The following is a 14975-nucleotide window of genomic DNA, read 5'->3' on the forward strand; positions in this document are numbered from 1 at the left end:
TTCGTCTTGAAAAGGGTGATCTAAAAGATATTTTTGTTATGAAAGGTTAGTACCCTTAAAAAAATTAAGTTCTCGACATTGGGTGACCTCCTCTAAGATCGCCATTAGCATGAAAGGCGCCAAAAATAGTTTTTTTGAAATTATTCATCAACATTGATTTTACGAAAAAGTTGTCAAACACAAACTATAAGAAGATAAAAGACTTTTAGACCACATTTTGCAAGGCAAAGGCCTTTTTATCTCTACTGACTGGACTAAACCGCGGATTAGTTTTTTTAATTGTTACGAAGCTGACAGAGGGAGTTATGTGTTTTAAAAAATAAAAAAGGAGTTTTAAGGAGAGTGGTGGAAATATGGAGAAGGAAAATAAAGGGTCTACATAGCTTGGTATCCTACGCATCCCACATTGGGCGCTTTTCTAATACCTACGTTTACGGCATGGCAACGGCACAAATAAAGCATGATACATGCGTTTTTTATCTGCTGCAGCTCTTTCGTACCCACTAAAATAAGAAGTGTGTGAAAAAGATCTATTGAAAATGAGATAAACAATGTACGTAAGTCTGCTTCCCCAAAGGATAAATACGATAATTATCACCCTCACACGTATTAAAGAAATCAAACGCCGATGCCGTTGGCGTAAGAATTATCTTAGCCTGTTGCAGATTCACGCCGCAGCTCAAAAACATAATTTATTTATAAATTCCACGCCCATACGGGCTCTTACAAACATTTCATATGCATAATAGTTAGTGCAATAGTAATCAAGAAATTAAAGTTTGCTATTAGTTAAATAGAAATTCAATGCAGAAAAATAGTATTATGCTGTGCTTGTTTATTAATATAATTGCGGTATATTACTATAGCCTTCTTGAAACTACATTCCGTAGGGTTAAACACATCTAAAATTTCTGCGATATTATTGCCAACTGCATGTAATCTAGGTACAAGTATTTTAATGACTCAGTCCTGATATTGTTGTTGTAACTAAAAAGATTTTCAATCGAGTAGTTCTAGTGGTATGTTGAAGGTGATAAGGCTCAGCAAATCGGGGATGTCTATAATTCTATTAACAATTTTACAAATAAAAGTTACGTCGGAAACGATTCACGATTCTTTCATTTCATGCACCAACAAGTCTAGGCTCTAGCTTGTTTTGTTGTAAAAGCGATATATGTGAAAATTAAAAATTGTAACTCCATCTGGAAGTTAGTATTCATTATAATATTTTTGATATTCATTTACTAATACAGATCAGTCTTAGTCCTGATACCTGATTAATCAATAGCCAATTTTATGTCGATGTTTTATCCAATAGATAATTGAAAATATTTTTCATTCTTCCCGACGAGAGTGTCATTACCGTGTGCTGCAGCGATATCGATGATATTAAATTTATCTTTTATTTTTAGAATAAATTATTCATTTAAATATAGATATTAACACGCTTCCTCGCATTGCAAGGGTCGTCCTATAAGCCAGCTATAAGGCAATAAGCAGTAGCGAGTAACAGGAAGAGGGTAGGGGTCGGGGCATGTACCGCTAATACGATAACAATACCGAGCGTCTGCGGTGTATGGGCAATTATTTACGTCTCGTAATGGGAGCCGCGTGCCTCGCTTACCCCCGCTGACAAATCGTACCGGGACACCTTATTATCATCCTGCATTCCTGGGAATACGGAACCCGGAACACCGACAAATATGGGATACAAGTTAAATACGTGAATCCAATAACTAGGTAGTTACATAATATGTGTTCTCCATAATATCTTCCCAGGAATACTGACAAATACGAAATAGGTACAAGCTATACGATTGCAATAATAATAATTAAAAATTAATTATTTTTTTACATATCCATTCGTAAAATGGTACATTACAATAAAATCCTCCACCGCTCATCTCACTAAGGAACTCCTGTGTATGAGCAGTAGTTTTTCGGTTCTCCATTTTTTATCACAGTAGTTTTCTAAAGCATCAATTAATTTTGGGTACCTTGTGTACAAATAGTATGATACACCTATTTATTGTAATTTCCTTTTGGGATGCTGTAGCCTTTCCGAGAACAGTTTATATGCCATGGCACCATGCATACATTTCAATAATATTTTAAAAATATGTGGACGTTCTGACCTTCAAGAGCAAAATTTTTAGGTAAATTTAATGTGATCGTCCCGTTTTCAGGAACCATGGAGTGTTGTCTCAAAGGAAACCCTCGGGACGCGCAAATGTCTAGTTTTAAGAAAAAATTTTCATCCGCGACATCAAATGGAGTGCAAAGGATTATCTCAACAGTTAGGTACTATTAAACAGAGAAAAACATTGATGAATTAAAAATCTGGTCAAATTATTATTTTTTTTATTAAAAACGGGACTGCAGGCCTTTAACTAATGAACACGTCTTCATACATATATTGATATTGACATCCTGAAATTGTGGAATTCCTTCATGATATTTATTGGGGAAAGAACAAGTGTTCTCGATATTTTTCAGAATGACTTTTATCCGGAAATCGGCATGCTATAACTTATTTTGACAAGACCAATTTTCTCTGTGTAGATATCGTAATAAAAAACGAACTGTGTTTGAAGATTTGTGTATACCGATTTAAAAGAAAACTGATATCACCAATTAGAATACCTTTAGGCCCCTAGGCCCCAAGCAGAAAATGAAATGTGTATCTCTATTCAAGAAAGGCTTTCGATATTTGTCAATCTTCAAAAATGAAAATTTCACTCGGGGTAAAAAAATAATACTTTAGGCACATGGTACACAATACACTCTGTTATCTTTTCTGTGGTTGTGGTGGATCCACCCAATGTCTAAAGATGGTCCCGGTGACTTTGAGGATTAGGGGGAGGGGACGATTCAAAACCAAATTCACAACTCCCCTCGAATAGAAATATTCCGTTTTAAAGTTTATAAAAATATAGGTCATCTGTATTAATATATCAAAGATATAAAAAAATAAAAAAAAGATAACTTTAACAATGAACTAAACTTAATATGCTTTAATTTTTTTTAGTCATCCAGGTTTAACCCAGGTCATCAAAAATTCATTAAAAATAATTTAGTAATACTGCAGATGCCTATTTTATTTATAAAAAAATCAGAAGTAACCTCTATTTTTTCCATTGATTTCTAAGCAGTAACCAGATACAGTAAGTAATTGAACCACTAATCTGACTCACCCTTGCATGAAGGGATGTTAGGGGAAGGTAAAACGCTTGGATCAGATTTTAAAAAGAGTGACTGGATAAAAACGTAATCCGCAACGAGTTTAAGTGCTTTACTAAATGTTAATTCTTTAATCAAGTTTGATTCAATGTTGTGATTTACGGCATAATGAAATGTAACAAAGATTCTGGGGTTGAACGCTTGCTCTTTTTTATATTATTTACTGTAGGTACCTTCTGCTCTTGAAATGTAATGTCGGCATGGTTTTATCAAATTTATATTTTTAATGATTTTATTTTTATTGTCTTTTCGTTTCACTAGGTAGACCTTCACAAATTAACGTTCATTAAGTCAGTATATTTCCAACCAGTCAATTACAGCTTCAGCACATTATGCAAACAAAAAAGATAAAGTGACCAATGTCTAGTAAAATGTATTTTCTAAGGATACTGCGTACAAACTTAGAAGGTAGGTGGGTCTTTGGTTACCTAGTAGGTACTACCAACCTATAAACATTTAAATGTAGGTTTGTTTTATTTTTTATTCTTCGGAATAACTTTATTGAGTAAAACCTCAAATTGTAATATTTAATTACTGAAGACAATATTAGTGTCCTGGCAATACAAGGGTCCTGGGTTCGAGTCCTAGATGTGACCGTATCCTTTTTTGATTTTTCTGTTTCAGATTTTCGTTTAGAAATCGCCAATATTGTTTTTTTTTTCTTCATATAATGAAATAATAAGAATAGCGTTAGAAAAATATACCAAAAATAATAACTGATATTTAAAACCCAATACTGTTTTTGTTTTAAAGTGAAGGCATTATTCTTTAGAAGAAAATGTAGTTACATTTATTTTCACATTTTATGTCCATGTTCCAATCACAGCTTAAGTAACTTATCTTAACCTAAAAGAAGTTCTATAAATGAAAAAAAATATTGAGCGAAGCAACTCCTTGTCAATCCGCAATGTACAGTCCAACGGCTCCTGGTCCCATGGGAAGCAGGAACTAGAAGAGGTTAATCGAATAGTGAAACGTGACAATCTAATTACAGGACGATCATTTCTTGGATCGCAAACATAATAGCAGGAGCGGCACCTACAATCCGCAACTTACTAGGGCGTGGAAATTGACGGGATAAAGGTTATACAATACATTTATTTCAATTTAACGTCTCGAAAACTTGTGTAAAGATTTGGAATCCTTCGTATTTCTTATTAATAACGTTAGATTAGCATTTAACACAGTTATCTTTTGTTTTTTTTTTTTAATGGTTTTGTAATTTATAGGCACCTAGATAACCAACCGGTATCACAATAATGTAGATACCAGTAATAATACTTTTGCTTTTCATTATCGGTACTCTTTAATTTTTTTTTTTTTTTACATTTTAAAAATGTAACAGTGTTGAGGATTCTGTAGAAAGACGGATCAAAAATAATTAGGATACCTGTATATGAGTTAGATTCCAATAACGATTTGGTTGGTCTACAAGACATTACAAATTATATTTAAAATCTTTAATGAGCAAACAACCTATATAAAAACTGAAATAGCGTTTATGTAAATGAAAACAGAGTAGAACTGAAACCTTTTCAAAACAACACAAACACATTTGTTCGTTAATTATGTACCTACGTAGGTAATAATATATCAAATAATTGAATTATTTCTCTTTCTTAACAAAAACGTATGTATTTATTTAGTACACGGAGAAACAAGTATTGCTAATTTATTAAAAATCTCTTCAAATTATTGGTAATGTACGAGTAGTTACAATTTCGAAAATATTATAATTTTTATGAAAACGTGTTCCGACATCGTGAAAATACTTTTGTATTTTACTAAAAGCTTACTAGGAAACATATCAAATAGTTCGTTAATAATCGTTCGTTTTTAACTGGATTACGAATAAATTGAAGAGATTTTTAATTAATTAGCAATATTTTTAATCATTATTTCTCCTCGAAATTTTGTATTTAATTTTCTTCCTCTATTATTAATTTATTTTTACCTACGAGATGTTATGTAGATAGGTATGTTTTGTTATTATTGTAACTCTTGGACGTATTGTATTGCACTACCCCTCCATACTTTCATATTTAATAATTTTAGTTTGCATACGATGTTATACGAACCAAATAAAAAAAAAAACAAATCAATATTGAATGAATTCATATCAGCACGCATAAAGCGACCAGTGAGGCCCACACTATCAAAAAATGTTTTCAAATTTATAAAATATTGCATCAAATAAATAAATTTAAAAAAAGGTATTATGAAGATAATGGCTCTCCACAACCCTTTTATAAAACGTAGGAAGTTACTTATTTAAAAATGCCTAACTACACTTGCTGCTACTTGTCCATTGTATACGCGCCATACCTAGTATAACAATTAACATTGGTACTGAAATACACTTCCCTACCATATCAATATAGGAAAGGAAGATTTTCTCACTCATCCGTCACCGGTCTCCCAGGGGCCTAGTCCAATCAAAGTTTACAGATGTGGCCGAAGATCGTGGCAGCAAGCCATCGCTCATTGTGCTCAATTCTCACACAAAACTTAATCTTCTTTTCATTTAGAATTGATAGAAAAACAACCACTTCAATTCTATACAAATAACTATTCTAGTTTGTATAAGGACTGATATTGAGAGACTATCAATGTAAAATCAAAGTACCCCCCCTATCGTGACGATTTGCGGGGTTGTAATTTAAAACAAGCCATTATTTATGTATACTAACTCCAGAAAAAAGCAACTATTACGTACTTCAAACTATAAAAAATACAGTGTGTGGCAAGCCTACGCACGACGGAAGTGAAACTTTTAGTATTCTTCTCTCTCTCTTTTCATTTCATTCTCTCTTTTTTTCTGTCTATTGACATATTTATAAGTAGCATGTGATAAAAAAATTAAAAGTTATAAAAATATGGGATTCGAACCCGGGTCCTGCATAACGAGTGTCGAACGCTCTGCCTCTTGACCGCGAGGAGAGGTATTTCGCGCGACGAGAACCGCGTATACAACGTGTACTCCTCAATTTTCGTTTTCAAACACGGCAAATAAATAATATCACATAACGTCTCGTTAACGCTTTATATAGGGTCGAATCGAAGATATATCGGCAGTGTGAAGTCATATCTGTCGTTTTTCAAAATATTTCCGTATATTTGTCCGTTTTGGAAAAGATCTATCGTGTTTTAACAGTCTCATACCCGTATGGAGTCTGAATTTGAAAAACATTTCTTAATTTTGAAAAACTCACTTACGGCTGTGTTTTTTACTAAAAAAAACTTGTCGCGCACGTCTGCGAGGGTAATTAGTCGCGTTATCGGCCTTGATTAGTAATTTTAATGATTCAAAATAAAAATAATTTATCAAAATACCGAGCGACTCTACCGGCTCGATTTGTAAGCTATATTTCGAACAAAATATCATATAGTCAAAATATCTAAAAGTCGCAGCACGAGAGCATTTTATCACTTTTCTTCGTATTAAAAAAATCACAAAAAGAAAAAAAAATTAGTTAAAGTTCTTCACGACGGCGGTTCTTCACGACGACAGTCGGGCGCTCTGCCTCTAGACCGCGAAGCTGAGTTTGGAGAGTGACCTAAACTAGGTATATAATATTAGCTAGGCTCCTATAGCGAAATGATCACGGTTTTTCGTGACGGTCATGAGTCGGTTTTACTCCGGTCCTCGAAATTGCATGACCCGCGTAAAGAAGTTTCACTTAAAAAAAAAATTGTAAAAGCGGGGATCGAACCTCGGTTCTTCACGACGACAGTCGGGCGCTCTGCCTCTAGACCGCAAAGCTGAGTTTGGAGAGTGACCTAAACTAGGTATATAATATTAGCTAGGCTCCTATAGCGAAATGATCACGGTTTTTCGTGACGGTCACGAGTTGGTTTTACTCCGGTCCTCGAAATTGCATGACGCGCGTAAAGAAGTTTCACTTCAAAAATAATAATGCGCAAACATGATCATGAAAATTATCAGATATATAGACGATAGACCGTCAACTGCACACGGATAAAAATGAGTATTGCGAATCTCTTTAAATTATTGGTATTCCGGCTAGAAAGTAGATTGCAGGCCTATATTAGATAAACTTTTAGTAAATTCAATATATATCAGAACACGTGTTCATGCAGCTGAATTTGCCTTGATAATATATATTGACAAAATGCGAAAATATTTGGATTTTTATGAACACGCGTTCCGGCATCATTCATTAAGGCCTGCAATTCCGTTTTTGACAAGATTATGAATAATTTGGAGATGTTCGGAATAAACTAGCAATATTCATTTTTCTCCGTGCAAATTCACCATACTAAATTAATTAGAATTGTAGTACTACTTGTACTGCCGCGTACTATTACAGCTAATCGGAAATGATCGATTCTTCTTCGGACGTGTTCGTTTTTTTAGGCGCGTCTCAAACTAAACAAGGTGCGACCTTTTCGATAATCGTTCATTTCGATTCCGTGTGATTTCACCACTTGTCAAAATATTCTCCGCCAAATTTCACTAATTTTTGTCATACAATCTACCCAAAGAACTTACAAAATATTTTTTAATGTGAATATACTTTGATTAAAAATTCATGATGGTGAACATGATTTGAACACATCGCATATGGAGGGACCATATCTTCAGCAATGATTGTTCTCATTGAAAGCGCCTCGGGCCTGTGTGTGTGTGTTGGATTTCTGGTTGCAACATATGGACTTCTCGAACCCCATATGGTACAAAAATGTATGCGGAGCATTTCAAACAAGTGCAGATAGGTCATGGGGGATAGAGGTGAACTATCAATAAAGTGTACTCTACATGACATGTGCATTGTGTAAAGTGGGTACATGGGTAAGCATCTTAACATATTGTTTGTTGGGACTAATAATATTTAGTATTTATTAGAAATTCACAAACAAACGAAAAATTGCAACTCGTAAAAAGACAATGTTTTTTTACTTTAATATATCTAATTTTATTAAAAGATGTATTTCAAAAACTTTTTTTTTTTGGTTTCACTGAGCATCGAACCTTCCTCCTTGGGGACTGGATTCAAGCGCTCTAATAACTGATCCAAATCCCGATTCGGTAGGACCGACATTTATTTCGAATATGAACTGCTGTAATGTCATTCAATTTCAAAGAAATGCGAATACCTGATTTACCAGGTGGATAAAATGATTGTCATCGACAAGGAGTCTAAATGCCGAGTTTCAGCTCGATCCGATGGCGGGATGTGAGTATATTTCCACTTCTAAGATTTGCGTTCACTTACGAAAATAAAAAAGGAAATTCAATAGAAGTTATTGAAGAAGAAGGTAATACTAATAGATCTAAACGAAACAGAACTAGATACAGACAAATAACAAGATAACGGTCTCAACTGCGAATCTAACCCGTGATCTCTGTCTTACGGAGGTATTTTTAAATGAGCAACTTTTCTGCTTCGGCTGCCTACCGCACTTAGTGATTCGCGCACTTGCATTATTAACAAAGCAATGCGTTTCGTATTGACGCTGTGGGCTTTGGAATAGTTTTCATTGAAACCGTCAAAACTAGGGGAGACCTCTTCGCTAACTGCCTCACATATGTCCAGTACTCCCTTGCTGCGGTTATACATTCAAATGAATAGAAAACATGTACGTACATACACTGTCATAGGTACACGATATATGTAATAGCTTTAATGAAATATTTTACAAACAGTGAATAAATGAATATTTATTTTGTTTCTATTTTTTTAGACAATTGAAGCATACCTACATGTTACAGTATTGAACTTAGCAAAACTTATTGAATGTATATATTTTTTTTGTTTTTAATGGAAATTTAAGGACAAACATTCACGGGTTGGAGGTTTGTGACGTGATGGAGGACCTAGCCAGCCGAGGAATTGAACTCACGACGCCATGATTTTATTACGTTAAAGACTTCTAATTTAAAAATGTACTTAGGGTGGGTTGTTTCACAGAATTTGAACAGTTCATCAAATTTTATAAATTAATATTCAAGTTCTCTGAAAGTCCTATTCATTTTCTGCTACTATCCAAGTACTCTCAAAGAAATAATAACACTTAGAACTTTAATTTATTCTTTGAAATTTGATGAATTCTGTGAAAAAACCCGTTTTTGGTAACTTCTCTTTTCTAACTTCTAAGTTCTGAACAACTTCTAGTTCTTATTTTTACAACAGCATTGTGTTGTATTTATCTTAATTCTTAATCTTGTGGGTAAAATATAAGTGTTGCTACTTCGTGTGCTTCTGCCAATAAGCTATAATAAGCTACAATAAGCTACGAGAAGTTACCTTAAAGTAAAATTAAAAATGTAATACCTAATTTCGTAGATAATATTTTATTCAAAATATATTCAAGTATTCATTTCTACCTACCACTTTTGGCACGTACGGAATATATGTTGTTTTCTAATTCATAAATGTAGTATTTCATTTCGTGCATTGGTTACTTTGATATCCTTTAGCCTGTTAATGACCCGATGTAGCGTGTATAATCCTCCACATCGATAAATAAACGTAATCCTGGCCATCGTCAAATAAACAAAGCAGATCTGCCGGCGTAAAATCCGCTTCAAGTGAAAATAGGGTGAGCAGGTACATTTTATCCTCTTTCTAATGTATAATATTATTTGGCCCTAGTCGCCATAAAGGAGCATATGCACAAGTGGTATTGTATTGGACAATGAACTTAATATTCCATTGCATCAGGATTACACATATACCTACGCAGGTCCATAATATTTGTTAGATATATAGTAGTGTGTGTATTGCGTATGTTTGAAGGGATTTAAAAGAGTAGTACCCACCCAATAAACAGGTCCCTTGTGGACCAACAATAATGATTATATATGACTTATCTATGGACAATAGAAAAGATACAACATTATTGAACACACAGGAGAAAAAATTATAAAGAATTATAATCATGATTTTTATATTTTCTAGGGCGATAAACTGAAAGTTTTAATTCTAGAGAAGGTACCCTATCGAAATATGTTCGGATGTCGTTATAATGACAATCTCTATTTGTCCAATACATCTCCCATGTGGAATTTCTTTAAAATAAAAAAAATTAATGTCAAGAGCTGAAAAATAGTGGAGATTTTAACTTAGTATCATTGTGTGACCTCCCCTTCTGACCAATCTCTCTCAAGAAGCTCATTTCTGAAGCCCAGGCTAAAACGCGTTCTTTAATTTACCACAAAGACTTGATTAATCTGAAGTTTTTTCCTGTTTTTACTACAAACATATGATTTCTGATCCTATGTTCGTTTCCAGAGTTAATATTTTACTTAATTTTACTTTTTCTGAATAGATAAAACCCAAATATCCCATATCAGGTCCAGTGTTCAATATGCTGGGCACATGACATATTATTAGCCTTGCACGCAATTCTTAGCATCCCGCTGGGTGGAATACAATAGTCATTTATTCGCCATATGCACATCTAATACCCCAACTGCTCTGGGGTGCCAAATCACTATACTTACAGGATAAAGAAACGGGTGTTCACAAAACGTTGTCACTGTAATTCTATTGAAACAATAAATTATGCCTCTACAAGTGAAATTTCTGTATTTAAAGTATCATTATACTGCTAGACCTGTAGCTAACATCCAATTCCACGGAATAAAAAATGTGCCAGATAAAATTACTTCCTACGTATTTTAATGTATGTATATATATATTTACTGTGATTTTTAACCACTAAATAAAGTTGACTTAACATAATGTTACAGAATTCGGTTGGTCTTTAATTGGGAAAAATAACGACGGTCTTACATAGATTAGATGTGTGGTGATAAACTGCCGGCTGTAGATGGAATGAAAGAAATTAAGGCTAGGTTGACGCAACTATACAGGGTGTATCGGCACTAACCCGACAAACTTTAACCAGCTATTCCTTATCAAATTTGGAGTAAAAAATGTTATGGGCCCTTTGCTGTCCGGAGCATTTTTTTCAATAAAACAAAAAAAATAAAAATTTCCACACTACATCACTGTCATTGGCTTTGCTTTTCGTGTTCAACAGCTGTTATAAGCAAGTATGTCGAAAAGCGTCTTCGCTCTTTCGCACACACTAAATAATAATAGTAAAAAATGAGACGAATGGTGCCGTGCCATTTTGTTGTGATTGTAAAAGTGCGCCAATATAGGTACACACGTGCATTACTCAACGGAATTCGAATAAAATATTGCCAGATGGGTTTTCAAACAGGATAAAACAGTTGTGACATGTGGGGAAAATTTGAATAGTAATTTTTTTATTAAAAAAAAACTTTACCGGACAGCAAAGTGCACATAAGATTTTTTACTCCAAATATGCTAAGGAATAGCTGGTTAAAGTTTGTCGGGTACGTGCCGATACACCCTGTATGTATTTCTCACTAACATATGTTCCTATATTCCCACAACATACCTGTAATCCAATTACCTGTCCCTGTCTGACAGTTTGGAATACCTACATGAGTAACAATTGCGACATTTTATTGATACCTAGTGAGGATGCTAAGAAAACCATGACAGTTTGCATGTACTCTAAGCGTGTATAATATCGAATCTATTACGGAAATCTTTTGCAATGAATTACCGTCAGGGGTTAGTCAGACTTATTATCAGCTATACCAAGTAGTTGTGTCAATTTTAAACGTTAAAAATATGAATACAGTCCACTACAAGTTACACTACTGAGTTGCAAACAATTTGCGATCACAGGCATTATTATCTAAAATCAGTGGTATCAAGAGGCAATAAGAAGAATTTTGTTTAAATGGAATAAAAATAAATTAAAGTGAAGTTGTATAATGGTCATACTGTAAATTTATTGAATGCAAAATGCTGTGAGTGGATTGGGTCCACGCGGATACTTAACTTACTCCGATAGTGAATTTAATAAGTACCTACAGGGGACAGTTCAGGGGTGATGTTACTTCAAAGTTGGTAGGGAATTGCTCTGGAATTAGGCGCAACTTGGTCCACTGACTGTACCTTTGAAGTGAGTGCGAGCAGAATTTTTACAGGGGGTCTGTAAATAAAATATGGGGGGCGATTGTTCGGGTAAGTAACCCCTGTGTTAACAGTGGCGTGTTATGTGAAAAAAGGGCTCACTTTTATCTGGACCTTATTTGTTTGTTTTTTTATTTTATTATTTCTATGTTTATACATTAAAATGTAGAATTTTTTTTTTCAGGAATATTGTGGTACGGTTACAAAACAGTTTAAATTAAATAATTAATAGTTATGCATTTCTGTGTATTTAATTTGACTGCTGTAAGTATTTAAGATACGGTTCTATATTTGTTGTTATTTTTTTTTAATTTTCAGAAGGTCTCGAGCGCGGCTGCGCCAGTTTGAACATTTTTTCTCCTAATGTATCTTATTTATGTATACCATAATACGAGATGCCACTGGTCACTGATAGCAATAGGTTCGGCAACCTGCCGGCGGATGCCAGAGGTCGCATCCCCCAGCAGCCCCCACCCCTGCGAGGACACGTCGCCCTGCAGCCTTAATCAGCCTCAAATAAGATTTGTATTGCCGGACCAGTCATTTGCGCACCCCACCGACTGCGACTGCCGATAGTCTACGGGGAATACACTCAATATGCACTACCGTGAACTATTATTATGCATTTACTAGCATATGCGCAAATGTACTAAAAGCTACTAAACTAACAATCCTAAAATTTGTATTCGGTCTAAAAAATAACTGCCGAGTTATTTTTTTAGAGAATTAGTATTTGAGCATTTACAAAATTTTTTCAATAACTGGAAATTTACTTTTTGACATCAATTTAATTAAATCACGTTTACCCTGACGAAGAAACCATAGGTTTTGAAACATGTTGACTATTTTGATTAAATAGTAGTGTATACAAAGTGATTGATTTTCATTAAATTAAAACGATGCAACAAAGTGAATTATTGTTGAATGAATTTACGAATATATTAAATGAATATACGAGTTTACTATTGTAATTTAATTTACAATAAGTGTTTCTCATAGCCACTAACTACTTCAATGGGTTAAATGCAATATTTGTTTAACTTTGATTGATCGTGTATCTTGTACTACCCTCTTGATTCGTGATACTACAGAATCAAGTGAATATAGCCACCCCGTTGTGCCGCTTAACCAGTCGGAGAAAGGCATTGAGCTTACAAAAAATATCCTGTCGTTGCGTTGGTTAATCAACATCATCATCAACATTTGCAGAGTCCTGGAAGCCTCAGGATACTTCTCCAATATTTTCGCACTCCTAATACTTCCTAATATTTTGATTACCTTTTGAAAACTTTGTTTATATACAAAAAGTAATTATTTGTATTGCTTAATAAGAATACTGATTTCTCTCAATGTGTGCTAATGTGAATGAATGCTGTAGAAATGAGATCGCTGAGGTGTACGTGTGGTAAAACCATGAATGATCGAATGAGAAATGTAGAGATTCGCAAAGAATGCAAGGCTGAAGTAAGCGTACTGAATGAGATTAATAAAGATACGCTCAGATAGTTAGGGTATGTAGAGCAAATTAACGAAGAAAAAGTGTAAGGAGAATATATGACGCAAATGTGAATTGTAGATGAAGTCGGGTATGCCAGAAGAAGATAAAAGATCAAAGTGAATCAGGTACTTGAGTCGGGCCATGTCAAAAGTCAGAACAATAGAAGAGTACTATATGAGACGATGTATGAATGTGATTTATGCAAGGAGAGTGTACTAAACCTAGTTGTTTGGCAGTCTATCCACTCTACCTACCACTGCGGAGCAGCAGTGTGATGGTTAGTTAGTGTGCTAATATCATAAGTCAAAAGTAAACTTGATTTTAAGCACAGAATGCACTATGAATAATTTCATTCCGCATTACCAATTTCAGAATGTCATTATCATAGACTGCAGTATTCATTTCATTCATAAGATTTTTATGATGTTCCGCTTAACGACCTGAAAAACCGTGGCAAACGGGTTGACAATGAAATGTTTTAGCATCCCCATCACAAAAAACTTAAATGGAAACGAATATCAGCTGAGTATTGGTAACAGGAGCATAGGGATGACGAAGGGTAGTGTGTAGTTCGGTGTATGGTGGTGTATAGTGGTGTAAAGTAAAGCACAGTTGATTAAGAGAACCCTAGCCCTGATCTGAATGGGGTACTTTGACCATCTGTCGTATGAACATATTTATATGAACAACCCCGGGCACTTGTGTATCAGGGACTATTTTATTTTCGAATATAAGTCTAAAACTTGATTCTTTTTTTAACTTGCAACATATTTTCAACTTAACCTTACCTGCAAAGATATATCTACAGCCACTGAGGCTATATTTTATTACCATTTGCCAACAAACTGCTGATTGGGAATCAATTGTCGTAAACAGTGTAACTAATATTAAACGAATTGTTATTTTTCTGCTTCCTGGGTTTTAGAAGTTTTATTTTAATTGTTTTATTGATAGCCTACTCTTATTGTCCAACTGTTTTTGTTACTTTTAGATGCATAATAATCAGTTTAATACGAGATATTGTTTTTTCCTCATTAAAAATCCTAGTAAACTGCACAGGTGAGTGTTTTATTGTGATTCTAACTATCAAACCTTGCGTTAATTTTCCGTATTCAGTGTTTTAGGTAGGTATTCACAAAATCAGGTAAAAAGATCGTAGATTCAACGCCCCTAAACCTTTGCACAAGAAAATAATATTCACCGCAAAATAAAATTTCGAAAAGAAAATGGTGCACCCGGAAATCGCAATAAAA

This window comes from Hesperophylax consimilis, chromosome 1 (genome assembly GCF_061612785.1).
Source record: "Hesperophylax consimilis isolate HC1 chromosome 1, BYU_Hcon_1.0, whole genome shotgun sequence".
Taxonomy (NCBI): Eukaryota; Metazoa; Arthropoda; class Insecta; order Trichoptera; family Limnephilidae; genus Hesperophylax; species Hesperophylax consimilis.